This window comes from Microcaecilia unicolor, chromosome 3 (assembly GCF_901765095.1).
Source record: "Microcaecilia unicolor chromosome 3, aMicUni1.1, whole genome shotgun sequence".
NCBI lineage: Eukaryota > Metazoa > Chordata > Amphibia > Gymnophiona > Siphonopidae > Microcaecilia > Microcaecilia unicolor.
The window spans coordinates 118,522,631-118,540,168 of NC_044033.1; the positions used below are offsets into that span (position 1 = coordinate 118,522,631).

The 17,538-nt window shown below is 47.4% G+C and overlaps 1 protein-coding gene across 5 annotated transcripts in view; it reads left to right on the top strand.

Annotated features, from left to right (window-relative positions):
* ANKEF1 (ankyrin repeat and EF-hand domain containing 1) overlaps positions 1–17,538 on the top strand; it is a 95,102-nt gene that overhangs the window by 53,319 nt on the left and 24,245 nt on the right. The gene's annotated exons all lie outside the window — the stretch shown is intronic.

A 17,538-nucleotide genomic window follows, 5' to 3' on the forward strand; every position in this document is an offset into this window, starting at 1 on the left:
CTGTTCTCAAACACTCGGTACTGGTGGGGTCAGAAATCAAGCAGTGAGGTCCCGAGGAGGTCATTTAGAGTACTATGTATCAGTGGTGTAGCTACGTGGGACCACGGGGGCCTGGGCCCCCATAGATTTGGCCCTGGACCCCCCCCCTGCCGATGACCCTCTCGAACTCCCCCCCTTGCTGACGACCCTCTCGACCTCCCCCCCCCGCCGCCGTCGCTGTGGGCTACCTTTGCTGGCGGGGGACCCCATCCCCTGCCAGACGAAGTCCTCTTCTTCCGGCACAAGGCTTCGTTCTGTTTCTGACGTCCTGCACGTTGTACGTGCAGGACGTCAGACTCACAGAAACAGAACAAAGCCTTGCAGATCAGCTAGCCTTGCAGATCAGCCAGCGGCCGCATTGCTGGCTGATCTACAAGGCTTTGTTCTGTTTCTGTGAGTCTGACATCCTGCATGTACAACGTGCAGGACGTCAGACTCAGAAACAGAACGAAGCCTTGCGCCGGAAGAAGAGGACCTGGGCTGGCGGAGGATTGGGGTCCCCCACCAGCAAAGGTAGGCGGCGGCGGGGGAGGGTTGGCGGTGGGAGGGGGGTCGAGAGGGTCGTTGGCGGGGGGGGGGGGGGGGGGGGGGTCGGCAGCGCCGGGGGGGGGGCTAAAATGTGTCCCCTCACCTCGGGCTCTGGACCCCCCCTCCCGCCGAAGTCTGGCTACGCCCCTGCTAGTACTCTAAATGATGTCTCAAGCTGTACACAGTACTCTAAATGAGGTCTCACCAGAGACTTATACAGAGGCATTATCATCTCCTTTCTCCTGCTGGCCATTCGTCTCCCAGTGCACCCAAACATCTTTCTGGCTTTTGCTGTCGCCTTTTCTACATGTTTTACCCCTGTACTTCACCCTTTAAACTCTAATGCTCCCTTGGACTTTTGTAGCCCAAATGCATGACCCTGCATTTTGTAGTACTAAATTTAAGCTGTCAAATTCTGAACCATTCTTTGCTAGGTCACTCCTTGTGTTATCTGAACCAACAGGGGTGTCTACCCTATTGCATAAGTGCATAAGCATTGCCATGCTGGGACAGACCAAGGGTCCATCGAGCCCAGCACCCTGTCACCGACAGCGTCCAAAAGAACAAGCAATTTGTCCCGCCCATCCTTGAAATACTGTATTATTCCCTCGTCCATTCAATAACATTCTACGGCTTTTTCCTCCAGGAAGCCATCCAACCCTTTTTTGAAGTCCGCTAAGTTAACCGCCTTAACCACCTTTTCCAGCAGCAAATTCCAGAGTTTAACTACACGTTGAGTGAAGAAAAATTTCCTCAGATTCGTTTTAAATTTACCACACTGCAGCTTCATCGCCTGCCCCCTTGTCCTAGTATTTTTGGAAAGCTTAAACAGATGATCCACAGCGACCCGTTTCATTCCACTCATTATCTTATAGATCTCTATCATATCTCCCCTCAGCCGCCTTTTCTCCAGGCTGAAGAGCCCCAGCCTCTTCAGCCTATCCTGATAGGGAAATTGCCCCATCCCCTGTATCATCTTTGTCGCCCTTCTCTGCACCTTTTCCAATTCCACTATGCCTTTTTTGAGGTGCGGCGACCAGAATTGAACACAATACTCGAGGTGCGGTCGCACTATGTAACGATACAACGGCAGAATAATATCCTTATTTTTGTTTTCAATCCCTTTCCCAATGATACTCAACATTCTATTTGCTTTTCTAGCCGCAGCAGCACATTGAGCAGAAGTTTTCAACGTATCATCTACAACAACACCTAGATCCCTTTGTAGGTCCGTGACTCCCAATGCTGAACCTTGCATGACGTAGGTATAGTTTGGGTTCCTCTTTCCCACGTGCATCACTTTGCACTTGTTCACATTAAACGTCATCTGCCATTTAGATGCCCAGATTTCGGTATCATCCACAAAGAAGCAAACCTTACCCAGGGCTGCTGAGAGACAAAGCCAGGCCCAGGGCAAACACCCCCCGGGCCCATGTGCCTCCCCCCCCCTGGGTCTGCGCACTGCCCCCCCTCCAGGCCCCCCCTGGGCCTGCTTAATTGCTTGTCTTCTCTACTGTTCAATTTCTTTGGTCTCAAATAATCCAGAAACACTTGATTCTATTTTCTTTACTATTCTACTGTTTAATATAATAACAAACTTTAATTTACTGTTTGAACTGTTTTAATATGCCATTAGTACTGTATTCCTGATTTAGCCTATGTAAGCCACATTGAGCCTACAACCAGTGGGAAAATGTGGGATATAAATGCTTTAATATAAATAAATACTGCTAGCTCCACTCTGCTGCACAGATCCTTCTTCCTGCCATGTCCAAACAAGAAGTACTTTACACAGGAGACAGGATGTGACAGGAAGAAGGACCTGTGGCCAGCAGAGCACAGTTAACATTATAACTCTGCTCTGTGGCACACAGGAGCAGGAGAACCATTCCTGGGGAATTTTGCCCCCCCCCCCCCGCCCTCCCTCTCAGCTGCCCTGACCTTACCAGACAGCCCTTCAGCAATATCCATTACAAAAATGGTAAAAAGAATTGGGCCAAGAACCGATCCTTGTGGCACACCACTCATAGTGCCCCTTTGCTCAGAGTGAGCTCCATTTACCACTACCCTTTGTTACCTTCCACTCAACCAGTTCCTACCCAGTCAGTCACGGTGCCAATACCGAGTTTATTCAGTTTGTTATATAAGCCATCTATATATAGAACTGTGTCAAAGGCTTTGCTAGAATCTAAGTACTACTTCTAGCACTCTCCCGTGATCCATCTCTCTGGTTACCCAAAGAACGTATAGATTTGTCTGACAAGATTTGCCTCTAGTAAAACCATGTTGCCTCATATTCTGCAATCCACTGGATTCCAGAAACCTTATTATTCTCTGTTTTAGAAGGATTGCTATTAACTTACCACAGAAGTGAGACTAACTAGCCTGTAGTTCATAACCTCCTTCTTATTTCCACTTTTGTGGAGAAGGACCACATCTGCCCTTCTCCAGTCCTCAGGGACTGCTCCCGACTGTAGAGAAGCATTCAAAAAGTCAGACAGTGGAGCTGCTAGAACTTCGCTAAGTTCCATCAGTACTCTCATATAAATATGCTTTTTAGCTCCATTGTTTTTCCACCTTTAGTTGAACTAACTCCTCATGAACATAGTCCTCTGGCAGTTGTTCAGGGCATACAGCACAGCATAGAGAGGGTCCAAAGTACAGAACAACATCCAAATAGCAAAAGAAAGCACCAAGAGCCTTCAAAATCAGGGCACAGTGTCTTTAATCACATAACTTGGATAACAATCTTCCAAAAATGACCCGACACGAGCCGTGTTTCGGTGCACAGCGCCTGTGTCAGAGGTCGTAAAGGTTGTAGTAACTAAATGTGCAGTATCGAAACTTGCTCCTTTGAACATATATTAAAATAAGTTGAGTTAGTAAGCCAAACCCAGTTGTTTAGGGTCTACCATACTTTCATTCCTGTTTGTGTGTGTCTTCTGCATCTTTGTTTTCCTGACTACTTTACCAGCGGTCTTAGCTTTTTCAGGTATTATTGCTTGTTTCCCTCTTTCTGCAATCTCTTCAAGTTTATGAAGGCTAACCTTTTCTCCCTTTTCAGCTACTACTTTTGAGAACCAACGTGGCCTTCTTGTTTTCCTAGTTTCATTTACTTTCCTTACAAAAAGATTTGTTGCTCTTAAACTAGCATCTTATAGTGTTGCCCACTGCTTTCCTACTTCTTCCATATGTTTCCATGCAACTAACAACTTCATGAGGTATTCTCCCATCTCAACAGGGTTAATGTTTTTGAAGTCTAGAACCTTAATTTTTGAATTAACCATTCTTCAAGCCTGTTTTAATATTGAACCACATCATCCGATGATCATTGGATGCCAGGTGATCACCTTCTATAACATCAGAAACGCTTGCTCCATTCATAAGTCTAAGTCCATTATGACTGCATCCTGTGCGGGCTCCATTACCAATTTTCTGGAACAGATCTCCCTGTAGAGAATCCAAGATCTCTCTACTTCTAGATGACCCAATCTACATCTGGCATATTAAAATCGGCTGTTAGTAGTACTTCCCCTTTCATAGCAATATTTTGAATGTCTTCATTTAAATCTCTGTCTACTTCTTCTGCCTGTGAAGGAGGCCTATATACTACAACAGTGTAAATGGAATTTCTGTTCCCTCTTTCCACATTAACCAACCCTGTAAATCCTGCAAGTCTGTCACTTTAATATTATCTTTAACATGCAATGCCATTCCTTCTCCCTTTCTTTGTACCCTGTCCTTCCTGAACAGATTATAGCCTGGTTTAACTATATCCCAGGTATGGTTCTCCATGAGCCACATCTCCATGATCACCTCTAAATCCAAGTCAGCCTCTTTCCAGCCTTATTTTCCATTCTAGAAGCATTGGTATACACAGCTTTTCAGATGTTTCCCCTTTTCCCCATTTTTATAGAGGTATTTAACGTTTCACTTACTTGATGGTTTATACTTGGTGGAGGGGGGCTTTGATTACCCAGCTCCAATGATTCTAATTTAAAGCCCTCTTCAGTAGGTTAGCCACGGGGCCGGCAGAACGCGGTAAGCAGGGTATGCATGGCGGGGGGCACCAACATTTGGGGGTACCAGAAATGGCGTGCACTGTGCTGGCATATCATTCCCCTTCTCTGTACCCCCATCCAGCATCTCCCTCACCTGCCCAGTCTAACTTAAAAATGTTTTTTTTTTTTAAACAGAAGGTTTCTGGTGCAGGAGCGATTCAAACATGCTGCCTTCAGCCTCCTCGGCACTCTCCCTCTGCTGCCGTGGTCCGCCCAGGCGGAAACAGGAAGTTGCTTCAGAGGTGGGACAGACCTAGGGTTACCATATGTCCGGATTTCCCCGGACATGTCCTCTTTTTGAGGACATGTCTGGGGCATCCGGGGGGTTTTGGCCGCCCGCCCGTTTGTCCGTATTTCTGTGCGGGCGGCGCCGTAGGCCTCCCCTTCCCTCCCCTTCCCTTCCTTACTATCTGCCCCACGCCGCCCTTGGGGGTTTAAATCTTTAATTTACCTCCGTCCCAGCGGTGGCCACGTCATTTCAAATCCTTGCCCGTCTCTATTCTTCCCTTCCTTCATGACATGAGTTCGTTCCCTCAGAGTACCGCCCTCGAGGAAATGATGTCAGAAAGTGGGACTCTGCGGAACGAACTCACGTCACAAAGGGAGGGAAGAATAGAGACAGGTAGGCTTTGAAATGACGCGGCTGCCACTGGGACGCAGGTAAATTAAAGATTTAAACCCCCTAGGGCAGCGCGGGGCAGATAGTAGGGAAGGGGAGACCCATGGCGCCACTTGCCCAGATGGGTGGAGGCAGGGGAGAGGAGAATCGCGCTGGGTATGGATGGAGGGGGGCAGGGGACAGAAGTGAATTGCTGGATATGCATGGTGGGCAGGGGAGAGGAGGGTTGCTGGACATGGGTGGATAGAGGGGATGGCAGGGGAGAGAGGAGGGTTGCTGGACATGGGTGGATAGAGGGCAGGGCAGGGGAGATAGGAGGGTTGCTGGACATGGATGGAGGGGAATTCAGGGGTGAGGAGATTTGCTGGACATAGGTGGATGGAGGGGAGAGTAGAGTTGCTGGACATTGGTGGGTGGCTAGAGGGGAGAGGAGGGTTGCTGGACATGGGTGGATGGAGGGGAGGGCAGGGGAGAGAGGAGGGTTGCTGGACATGGGTGGCTAGAGGGGAGAGGAGGGTTGCTGGACATGGATGGAGGGGAGATCAGGGGAGAGGAGATTTGCTGGACATAGGTGGATGGAGGGGAGAGTAGAGTTGCTGGACATGAGTGGCTAGAGGGGAGAGAAGGGTTGCTGGACATGGGTGGATGGAGGGCAGGGGAGAGAAGAGAGTTGCTGGACATGGGTGGGTGGAGGGCAGGGGAGAGAAGAGGGTTGCTGGACATGGATGGAGGGCAGGGGAGGGCAGGGAGAGAGGAGAATTGTTGGACATGGATGGAGGGGAGGGAAGGAAAGACAGGAAGGAGATGCACATGGATGAAGGGGAGAAATTCTGGACATGCATGAAGGGGAGGGAAGACAGAGGAAGGAGATGCACATGGATGGAGGGGAAGGGAGAGAGAAGAAATGCTGGACATGGATGGAGGGGAGGGAAGAGAGAGGAAGGAGATGAGATGAGGGAAAAGGGAGAAAACCTGCACATCGATGGAGAAAATAGGCAGAAGCTGGATCCACTGGACAGTCAAGTCTGCAGAGGACCCAGCTTTTACTTACGGATGTAAGGCAAGAAATGAAGAAGAAAGGAGGAAAGTAAAGAAATAAATGGAAAGGAAGCCCTGGAAACGGAGTTAAGAGGATAGATAGCAGCAGAATCAGGTACTGGGCCAGCAGGAACAGAAAAACAAAGTCACCAGACAACAAAGGTAGAAAACATCATTTTATTTTCAATTTAGTGTTTGGAATATGTCCACTTTGGGAATCAGGTGCTCAACGTTAAAAGTTTATGTTTATTTACTTATTTATGGCATTTTATCCCACATTAAACATGAATTAGATTGGAACCTGTGAGCATGGTGGGAGAAGAGAAAAAGGAGATGCTGGGGGGGGGGGGGGGGGGGGGGGACGCCAACTGATAGTCTGCAGGGGGGCACCAGAGACCCTGGGACCGGCCCTGTATCTGCCCTGGTGGTCTAGTGACCTCTTTTGGGCAGAAAAGAGCCCCCTGTCCTTGCCCTGCGGCCTCGCGAGACTCCAACTCTCGGCTGCCATTTTGAATCCCGAGCCGAGACCGAGAAGGATGCAGGGCAAGGCAGTGCTGCGGGCAGGAAAGAGGGGGTTCTTTCCTGCCCCGAAGAGGTCACTAGACCACGAGGGCAGTGGACAGTAAGGGGAGGGGAATATGTGACAGGGGGTGGGGCGAGGATGTGAAAGGGGCGGGGTGTGGGCGGGACAGGGGCATGGTGAGGATGTGAAAGGGCGGGTCATGGGCGGGGCATGTGTCCTCTTTTTAAGAGGACAAAATACGTTAACCTTAGACACACCGCAGCAGAGGGAAAGAACCGAGGAGGCTGACAGCAGCATGTTTGAATCACTCCCGTGACAAAAACCCTCTGCTTAGAAAAAAACATTTTAAAGTTAGATTGTGCAGGTGAGGAAGACACCGGACGGGGTGGGTGGAGTGGGTAAGGATTCAAGGAGAGGAAATGCTGGAATGAGGGTGGGGGGAGGTGAAGTGGAAGAAATAATTGGCTTGGAAAAAGGGGGCAGGTGGGAGAATGGGGGAGGGAGAAGAGAGAAAGGAAATTATGGGACAGGGTGGGGTGAGGGGTGGTGCCAACTGATAGTTTGCAGGGGGTGGGGTGGCACCGACTGCAGGGAGGCGCCAGAGTCCCTAGTACAGGCCCTGGTTAGCCAGTCTGCTGCTGCCGAAACATTCAACAGCAGTCTCACGAGACTGCTGTTGAAGATCACAGTAGCCATTTTGGGAGCGGAGATGGTCGTGCAAGATGACTGTGAATTGCTCTTGCCCCGGTTGAGCAACTAGACCACCAGGGTGCCTGAAGTAGGCCTGGGGAGGGGAGAGAGCTGACTGGGTGGGTTCATGGGGGGGGGGGGGAGGGAGGCTGTGTGTGGAGGGAGGGGGAGGAAGGCTGGTTGTGTGGGGTGACAGTGGAGGCAGGAGGGCAGGGCCCGGCTTGTTTCGTTTTCAGCTTTGGTGTCTGCCAGTTTTGTTCATGGATTCGGTTTTGGCAGAAACTGAAGATCCTGGGTTCAGTTGGGCTCTTGTCCTACCTAAATATGTCATAAATATGAGCAGATACATCATCCGCTTATCTTTGTGCAGCGACTGTTTCTGAACATTTTCCCCATAATGTGTTCAAACATTTTATAAAACTTGGCCCTAAGTAATTTACCAAAACATGTTCCATGTTTTAATAGTAATGAGAACGTGCATGCATATTAACCCTCTTTCTCCAGATAATGATTAAAGTATTATCATTAGACATTAATACAGGATATATCATCCAACATAAATATCAATGAAGACTAATGTAGCCAACTTCACATTGCAAAGTTAACTACCTCAGAAGTTAATTTAGCAGCCTTACATGTGCTGTTTTAACAAGAGCCTCTGGCTCCAAGCCCCCAACCTCCCACCTTCCTCAAATAGCAGAGATAGGCCTCTCTGTCTTTCTCTTTAAAATGAGTTTCATTGCTTGCTTTAGGATTTCTTGTTTACCTCTGTTTCAAAAGGAGAGGTGACCTAATTACATTCTTTTTAAGTCCCCGCAGTTCTGAGGGTTAGATCTCACACAAAAGAGGATAGCTGCTTTTATTAACCTACAGGACAGCTGAGGAAAAGGTAAAGGCTTTGGTAGGGCTTTTTCTGTTTTCTCCTTTCCTTCAACGGGTGCAAACACTTCTACAACTGAAGTATGACTGGAAAACATTGTGTCACCAAAGCTGTTTCCCCAGTTACAGCTTCTGCCTCTGCAGACAGAAAATGTGATCCAAGGAGAGGGGCTGATTCCATGTGCATGATGACTGCACGAATCTCTCAAGAAAGAACTGAGAGAGGAGGTGGCAAGGTAGAGAAGCATGTGTGAGAATGAGAAATACATCAATGATATGTTTCATGAGGCATCAAAGGTATCCAGGAGTGGGAAAGAAGAAGCTATGTTAAAAGAGAACAGTTGGATACAGATCATGAGACACTACAGAATCGATATCATGCCTTGATCTGCCCTTATACTGGAAAACTGTATGCAGCCCTGGAAGTAGAGGAGGTGAGAGCATCCCGTGGACAGGAGAAGCTAAAGCTCAAAATCCCCAACATTGCTGGATCAGTAACTACTAGGAGGTAAAAGGTAGAGGTGGTTGGCTATTCCCTTCTGATACTGCTAGGTACCCCTATGAATATATTAAAAGTGAGTTCTGTTTATTTTCTCCGAATCTGCCTTTGCTAATCCAGCAGCGGAAGCAGTGGCCCGTCTCATCTCTCTGGGCAAAGTTACATATGCCCTCCAAATATCTAGCTTTCCCAACTTTGAATCTGCTCATGACAGGCTTACACCGTCAGGCAGTATGGACTCTTGTAATTAGAAAGGAACCCAGTATGTAGTAGATATAATAAGATAGTTTATTACAATCTTACCAATGGTAATACAGGTAGGTTAAGCATTCACATAATGGAACCGCATATCATGGCACGTCCTCTCTCTCTAGCCTTCTGGAGTCTCCCTTCTTCTTCTCATCTCGTCTCGTCTCGTCTCGTCTCGACTGAACTAATACTCCTCAAACTGCTGCTTATATACAATTTTGGCCCTATTCATTTCAATAGACCCCAGCTGTCTCAACTGGGCTCCTAGTCCTTATCAGTTGATCAGAATGACTTCACATATTCCCAAACCTTCCTGTAGCCCCCCCTTTGGATGTTCTCACCCGGGGTGCAGCTGACCCAGCACTATCTCTATGTAACCATAGCAACTCTTGCTTATGACGTCTTGCAGGTGCCAATCTCAGGATTGTTTATAGAGTAGATCGCCCCCACCCTTGCCAGTTCAGCACTTGTAACTGTGTCAAAGGTGATCTCTGATTTTTACAGGCTAGCTCTCTTTTGTATCAGATGATTCTGATTTTAAGAAGCCTAGCTCTTATTATGAGCCATTTGCTTGCAGAGGCCTAGCTCTTTAGCCTGAGCCATTGACCTGTATTTTACTGAGAGCAAGGGTGGCCATATATATACAGTTCATGGCTCTGAGAGAGAAGGTGAAGCAGGCAAGTGCACAGGTGATGTTTTTGTCAATCCTTCCGGCTGAAGGTAAAGGCAAAGGTAGGGAAGCTTGCATCATGGAAATGAATGCATGCCTACGTGGATGGTGTCATTGAGAGCATTTCTGCTTCCTGGACAATGGAATGATTTTCCAAGGGCTGCTGAGTAGAGATAAGTACATAAGTATTGCCATACTGGGAAAGACCAAAGGTCCATCAAGCCCAGCATCCTGTTTCCAACAGTGGCCAATCCAGATCATAAATACCTGGTAAGATCCCCAAAAAGTACAAAACATTTTATACTGCTTATCCCAGAAATAGTGGATTTTCCACAAGTCCATTTAATAATGGTCTCTGGACTTTTCCTTTAGGAAGCCGTCCAAACCTTTTTTAAACTCTGCTAAGCTAACTGCCTTTACCACATTCTCTGGCAGTGAATTCCAGAGTTTAATTACACGTTGAGTGAAGAAAAATTTTCTCTGATTCGTTTTAAATTTACGGCATTGTAGCTTCATCGCATGCCCCCTAGTCCTAGTATTTTTGGAAAGCGTGAACAGACGCTTCACATCTACCCGTTCAACTCCACTCATTATTTTATAGACCTCTATCATATCTTCTCATAGCCGCCTTTTCTCCAAGCTGAAGAGCCCTATCCGCTTTAGCCTTTCCTCATAGGGAAGTTGTCCCATCCCCTTTATCATTTTCGTCGCCCTTCATCGCCCTTCTCTGCACCTTTTCTAATTCCACTATATCTTTTTTGAGATATGGCAACCAGAATTGAACACAGTATTTGAGGTGCGGTCGCACCATGGAGCGACACAAAGGCATTATAGATGGTGTCCATCAATCACAGAAAGGAAGACTGGCTAACCTACTAGAGAGAGCTTTAAACTAGAATCGTTGGGGCTGGATGATCAAAGCCCCCAGGTAAGTATAAGCCCTCAGGTAAGTGAAACATTAAATACTTCTACACAAATGAGAAGAAGGGACAGCCAGTAGTATGGGAAATAAAATTCTGTTTCTAGAGGCTGTGATGGAAGAGGTTGATTTGGATTTAGTGGCTGTCATGTACACGGAGAACCATAGTCATACAGGGCTATAATATGTACAGGAAAGATAGGTTAGGAAGAAAGGGAAGGGGAGTGGCATTATATGTTAGCAATAATATTAAATTTAAAGAAGGCATGGGGTTCTGGCCATAGGATTCTTAATTTTTTGGATTTAGCTCATGCCTTTTTTAGTTGTAGTTTAAGGTGAGTTACATTCCTGAGACAATGGAGGAAGTGGCTTGTTCAAGATCACAAGGAGCCAAAGTAAGATTTGAACTGGGCTTCCCTGGTTCTTAGCCCACAGCAATAACCATTAGGCTAATCCTCCACTTAATGCATTAAAAAAAAACCCAAAGAGGTAGCGGAATTTAAGTGTGGTCTATTTAACAGGTTTTCAGGGTATCCACAATGAATATCATGAGACATTTGCATATACTGGTTTCTTGCATGCAGATTTATCTTCTCCATATTTATTGTAGATATCCTGAAAAACTGCCTGCCTAGTGTTCTCCTGGACAGGTTTGAAAACCACTGAAGTAAAACTAGAAATCTAGCTGAAATGTGGGATATCAAGGTAGCTGGATCTGTCTTGCATGTTGGCTACTTTGGATGTGGTAGGTTAGTGGTATTGGGGCATCATTTGGAAAGATTGCACGAAGCTCGGAGCTGGATCTCACAGTGGAGTTGGTGGCAGTTTGGATTATTGTGCAATCTTGTCATTGGGTTTGAGAGGAAGGGTGCAAGCTGAATGTTAACTGGAAAAAAATATGCATGATCAGCTATTGTGTGGAGTACAGTGGAGGAAGATAAGAATGATATATCCTGTATATCTTTAGCATTGTGGGCAGGAATAACTGAACAAATGGACGATCTAGTTGGTTTTTCTGCTCTCATCCACTAATACGGTGTTAGTCTGTGAAATTTGCATTTGATTTTGTTTGTGGAATGTCAAGTTGGTTATCAGCTCAGGTGGTGGCCATCCCACAGTTAGAACCACAGCTAATATGGATCACCACGTGAGGCACTTTGCAGGAGAGAGGCAGCAGCATGGATTCCTCTCTGAAGATACAGCAGCACATCAGTGCCTGGCCACAGCCTCCCTGGATTATTTGATTGCATATTAGCAGTCATCAACCCAAATAGAGGAGTTTGACTCTTGTATATACTGATAGTATGGAGGTGTCCTTTTAAATTGGTGAAAAACAAATAGATTCACCCTTAAGACTATTGAATCTTAACAAAACGAACCTCAAATCTCCCAGCAAAGAACTCTGCAAAAATATTGTCAATCCCTTGCATAAGTGGGAGTAGAATACTATCATAGGTTCTGTTAAAGAGAGAATGGAGAAAAAACCCCAACGTAAAAACTCATCAACTGGATGAGAAAACCGTATGGGATGAAAAACAATAGGAAACAATATCTGGAAAAGCTAAGGGAAGCTGATAAAGTAGTCAGGAAAGCAAATAGGCAAATGGAGGAAAAAATAGCCACTATGGTAAAAAAAAATTGGGGGGGGGGGGGGGGGGGGGAGGGGAACCAGACATTTTTTAGATATGCTAGTGATAGAAGGATGTGCAGAAGTGGCATTGTGAAACTCAAGGTGGAGGAATACGTAGAAGCCGAGAAGGATAAGTCAGAATTGCTTAAATATTTCTGTTCTGTGTTTAGATTTAATTTATAATAATGTAGTCAGCTTCACATTGCAAAGTTAACTACCTCAGAAGTTAATTTAGCAGCCTTACATGAGCTGCGTTAATGAGAGTCTCTGGCCCCAATGTCACGGTTGTTCCCAAGTCCCTGGCTCGCAGTCACCTCAGTCCCCGGGGTTTAGACCTGGGGAATGCTGCGAAGTGATGGTTTACCGTTTCCCGTGTGCCAAAAGATATGCTGGTCCGGTCCGGTCCGGTCCGGATCTTCCAGCTCTCCAGATTGTTTTGGGAGTTTTTTGGAACCAAGCAGCACCCATACCTGGTGAACTCCCTTGTGACCTGCCTTTATTAACCACCTGGTAAGGTTCTTAGTTGCCTTGCAACAGGGTTCTTCAGAGGCGTTCCTTTGGTGTGAAGTGTTGCAGTGCCTTTGTGTTTTTCATGTTGGTGACTTTTATTCTGCTTGTTTTTTGGACTATTCTTCTGACCGCCGCCTGCCCAGACCCGGATTGTTTATTGGACTATTCTTCTGCCTGCTGCCTGCCCAGACCCGGATTGTTTATTGGACTATTCTTCTGTCTACAGCCTGCCCTGACCCGGCTTGTTTCTGGATTGTTCGTTTGCCTGCTGTTTTTCCTGGAACCCAGCGTGTTTCTAGTGTTCCTGTTATTTGTCAGCCTGCTGCTGTGTCCTGCCTTGTCCTGCAAGTCCTACCGGCCGCCTGAAGCCCAGAGCTCAACTCTTGGTGAAAGGTGGCCAAGTGTAGGTGAAGCCTTACTCCAGTCCACTGTACTCCAGTTCCGGTCTGCCTTATCTGGTGTTGGGGTGATTCTCCTGCCGCTGCTGCTCCTCGGCAGTGGCCCAAGGGCTCACAAACCCAGGTTCCTGCTGTGTATACGTGACAGTTTGCAAGGCCATGAGCTCGGAGGTATCATCCCTTACGCAGGCACTGCAGGAGTGGAGGAGTGGCCTAGTGGTTAGGGTGGTGGACTTTGGTCCTGGGGAACTGAGGAACTGAGTTCAATTCCCGGCACAGGCAGCTCCTTGTGACTCTGGGCAAGTCACTTAACCCTCCATTGCCTACCGCATTGAGCCTGCCATGAGTGGGAAAGCGCGGGGTACAAATGTAACAAAAAAAAATGCCAGAATACTTCATACATTGGGAGCACGTATGGAGCAGCTAGAGCGACTGATGGCGGCCTCTATGGGGGCCACAGCAGACACCTCTGGTTTAGCACCAGTGAGAGCTCCGGCCACATCAGGAATCCGTCTAAAGTCACGTCCTAGATATGATGGTAATCCCAAGGGCTGTAGAGGGTTTCTTAACCAGTGTAAAATAATTTTTGAGCTCCAGGCCCAAGATTTTCCTACGGAGAGAACCCGGATAGCTTATATAATGTCCCTGATGTCCGGCCAAGCCTTAGATTGGGCGTCCCCGCTTTGGGAAAAGAACGATCCGGTACTTCAGGATTTCCGGGGCTTCATGGAGCACTTCAAACGAGTGTTTGAAGAACCAGGGAAGGTTACTTCAGCTACTTCTGCACTCCTGAGACTCAAACAGGGAACCCAGACCTTAGGGGACTACGTGATTAGGTTCCGCACCTTGGCCTCTGAATTGGACTGGAATAATGAAAGTCTGCTCGCAACCTTCTGGCAGGGGCTGGCACCGCAGATTAAGGATGAGCTGGCCGGATGCGAACTTCCCACCAGGCTGGATGACCTGATTAAACTGTGTACTAGGATTGATATTCGATTTCAGGAGCGGGGCAAAGAACGGCGTTCCTTTGAAAGGATAGGTATGAAGACGCCGAGTCAACAAGGGCTACCACCAGCTCCTCGTACACGGGAGATTCCCCCGCAACCACCGGCAGAACCCATGCAATTAGGTCATACCCCTCTCACAAGTCAAGAAAGACAGCGACGTCGGACCCTCAACCTCTGCTTGTACTGTGGTGAGACGGGACACTACGCGGTCAACTGCCCACAGAAACCCGGCTCTTTAGGGCCAGGATTAACTGCAGGAACAGTAGTAAGCCAATCCTCTAACCTTCTGCGCACTCAGTTTCTCATGCCAGCGGTTCTTGACCTAGGTCATAAACAGGAGCATACTGAGGTCTTTTTGGATTCTGGGGCAAGTGGAAGCTTTATAACCGCATCTCTAGTCCAGCAACTGAACATTCCTACACAAGAACTACCTAAGACCATCCCGCTTTTTTCGGTGTATGGTAGTATCCAAGGCTATGTAAATACTCAAACGGTGCCTGTGGGCCTACAGATTGGCGATCACCGGGAGGATATCTCTCTATATGTCCTTCCTTCAGCAGTACAACCCATCATTTTAGGTCTTCCCTGGTTACAGAGACACAACCCGGTCCTAGACTGGGGTAAAGGTGTGATCGTGGACTGGGGCAAGTCGTGCCGAAAACTTTGTTTCATCCCTGACACCGATAGTGTGGTCGGCGAACAGTTGGACCAGGATTCAGATGCATGGACGGACATTAGTGACTCTCAGGACTCTAAGACTTTTACAAGGGGGATGACCTGTGCATGTGCCTTACCCCCGATCAGCCAGTGCCAAGTGGAATCCGGTAACGGGCCCAGGTCTCCAGATCTGACCAACAGGACTGCTGAGACGCCTCCTTGGGGCCAGGGATCCTGCACTTTACGTAAGAGGTCGACCCCAGGACCTAAGCTTCAGGACAATCCGGAGCGCCGGATATCTAAGAATCAAAAGACTAGTTCGCAGCAAACCATGGCCTGTAGCTCCACTCCAGTGCCAGGCACTCAACACCGCTTGGTAAACAAAGCCCAGTCTCGCCCTCAACTGGCCAGCTCCCGGCCGGCGCCTAAGGATATGGACATTGGAAGACTACCTTATCATGCCAGCTGATTTCACCCAGAAGATCGAGGGAAACCCAGACCTCCCGAGAAGCCCGGGGAGGCCTTAAGGGAGGGATTACTGTCACGGTTGTGCCCAGGTCCCTGGCTCGCAGTCACCTCAGTCCCCGGGGTTTAGACCTGGGGAATGCTGCGAAGTGATGGTTTACCGTTTCCCGTGTGCCAGAAGATATGCTGGTCCGGTCCGGATCTTCCAGCTCTCCAGATTGTTTTGGGAGTTTTTTGGAACCAAGCAGCACCCATACCTGGTGAACTCCCTTGTGACCTGCCTTTATTAACCACCTGGTTAGGTTCTTAGTTGCCTTGCAACAGGGTTCTTCAGAGGCGTTCCTTTGGTGTGAAGTGTTGCAGTGCCTTTGTGCTTTTCGTCTACAGCCTGCCCTGACTCGGCTTGTTTCTGGATTGTTCGTTTGCCTGCTGTTTTTCCTGGAACCCAGCGTGTTTCTAGTGTTCCTGTTATTTGTCAGCCTGCTGCTGTGTCCTGCCTTGTCCTGCAAGTCCTACTGGCCTCCTGAAGCCCAGAGCTCAACTCTTGGTGAAAGGTGGCCAAGTGTAGGTGAAGCCTTACTCCAGTCCACTGTGTTCCAGTTCCGGTCTGCTTTATCTGGTGTTGGGGTGATTCTCCTGCCGCTGCTGCTCCTCGGCCCAAGGGCTCACAAACCCAGGTTCCTGCTGTGTATACGTGACACCCAAACCCCCAACCTTCCACCTTCCTTAAATAACAGAGGCTAAAGGGCCAGGAGTAGGACTGCTGAAAACCAACATGAACAGGAATGGAGGTGTGGTAGACCCTGAACAATTTTCAGAGGAATGTTTGTGAGGAGCTAGTTAAACTAAAGGTGGACAAAGCAATGGGGCTGGATGACATACATCAGAGAGTATTGAAGGAATTTAGGAAAGTTCTGGCGGCTCCACTGGCTAATCTTTTCAATGCTTCTCTAGATTTGGGAGTGGTCCTAGAGGACTGGAGAAGGGTGGATGAGATCTCTCTCCACAAAGGCAGAAGTAAGGAGGAGGTTGAGAACTACAGGCCAGTAAGTCTAACTTCTGTGGTAAGTAAATTAATGGAAACACTTTTAAAACAGAGAACAATAAGGTTTCTGTAATCCAATGGATTACAGAACCAGAGGCAGCAAAGTTTCACTAGAGGCAAGTTTTGTCAGACAAATCTGTTTAGTTTCTTTTACTGAATGACCAGAGAATTCGATCAAGGGAGAGCGGTGTATTCAGATTTTAGTATAGCCTTTCACATAGTTCCAAAGAGAGGATGAAGAGACTGAGAGTGGCCTTTGTATGGGACCGAAACTGGTGAGTGGAAGGCGACAGAGGTTAGTGGTAAATGAACTCACTCTGAGGAAAGGGATGTTACCATTGGTGTGCCACAAAGTTTGATTCTTAGGTTGGGTCTCTTTAGCATTTTTATAAGCAATATTGCTGGAGGGCTTAATATTTGCCTATCTGTGGATGATACCGAAATCTGCAATAGGGTAGATACTCCTAATGGTGTGGATAAGAAGAGAAGAGGCCTAAAAAAAGAATGGTCCAGTGTTTGGCAGTTAAGATTTAATGCAAAAAAAAAATGCAAGGTCATTCATTTTGCCTGCAGAAACCCTACAGTTTAGGGAATAGAGAACTTTTGTGCATAGGGAGAGGAATGGCTAGTAGGAAAAGGAGGCGATGATACCCCTGTATAAGACTCTGATGAGATCTCATTTAGATTATGGTATACAATTCTGGAGACCACTTCTTCTAAAAGCTATAAACAGGATGGAGTCTGTTGAGAGGGCGGCTACTAAAATGGTCAGTGCTCTTTGTCATAAATTGTATGAAGACAGACTAAAAGATCTCAATATGTGTACTTTGGAGGAAAGGTGGGAGATATGATAGAGACAATTAAATACCTCTGTGACATAAATGCACATTGAGTGAGTCTTAATTGAAAGGAAGGTCTGGATTGAGGGGGCATAGGGTGAAGGTGAAAAGGGACAGAATAAGGAACCTGAGGAAATACTTCTTCCTGGAAATGGTGGTGAATTCATGGAATGAAGACAAAAATTGTATCTGAATTCAAGAAAGCTTGAGACAAGTACATGGGATCTCTATGAACTCTCTCTTACCACAACATCACCTTGTTTTTGTTAACAC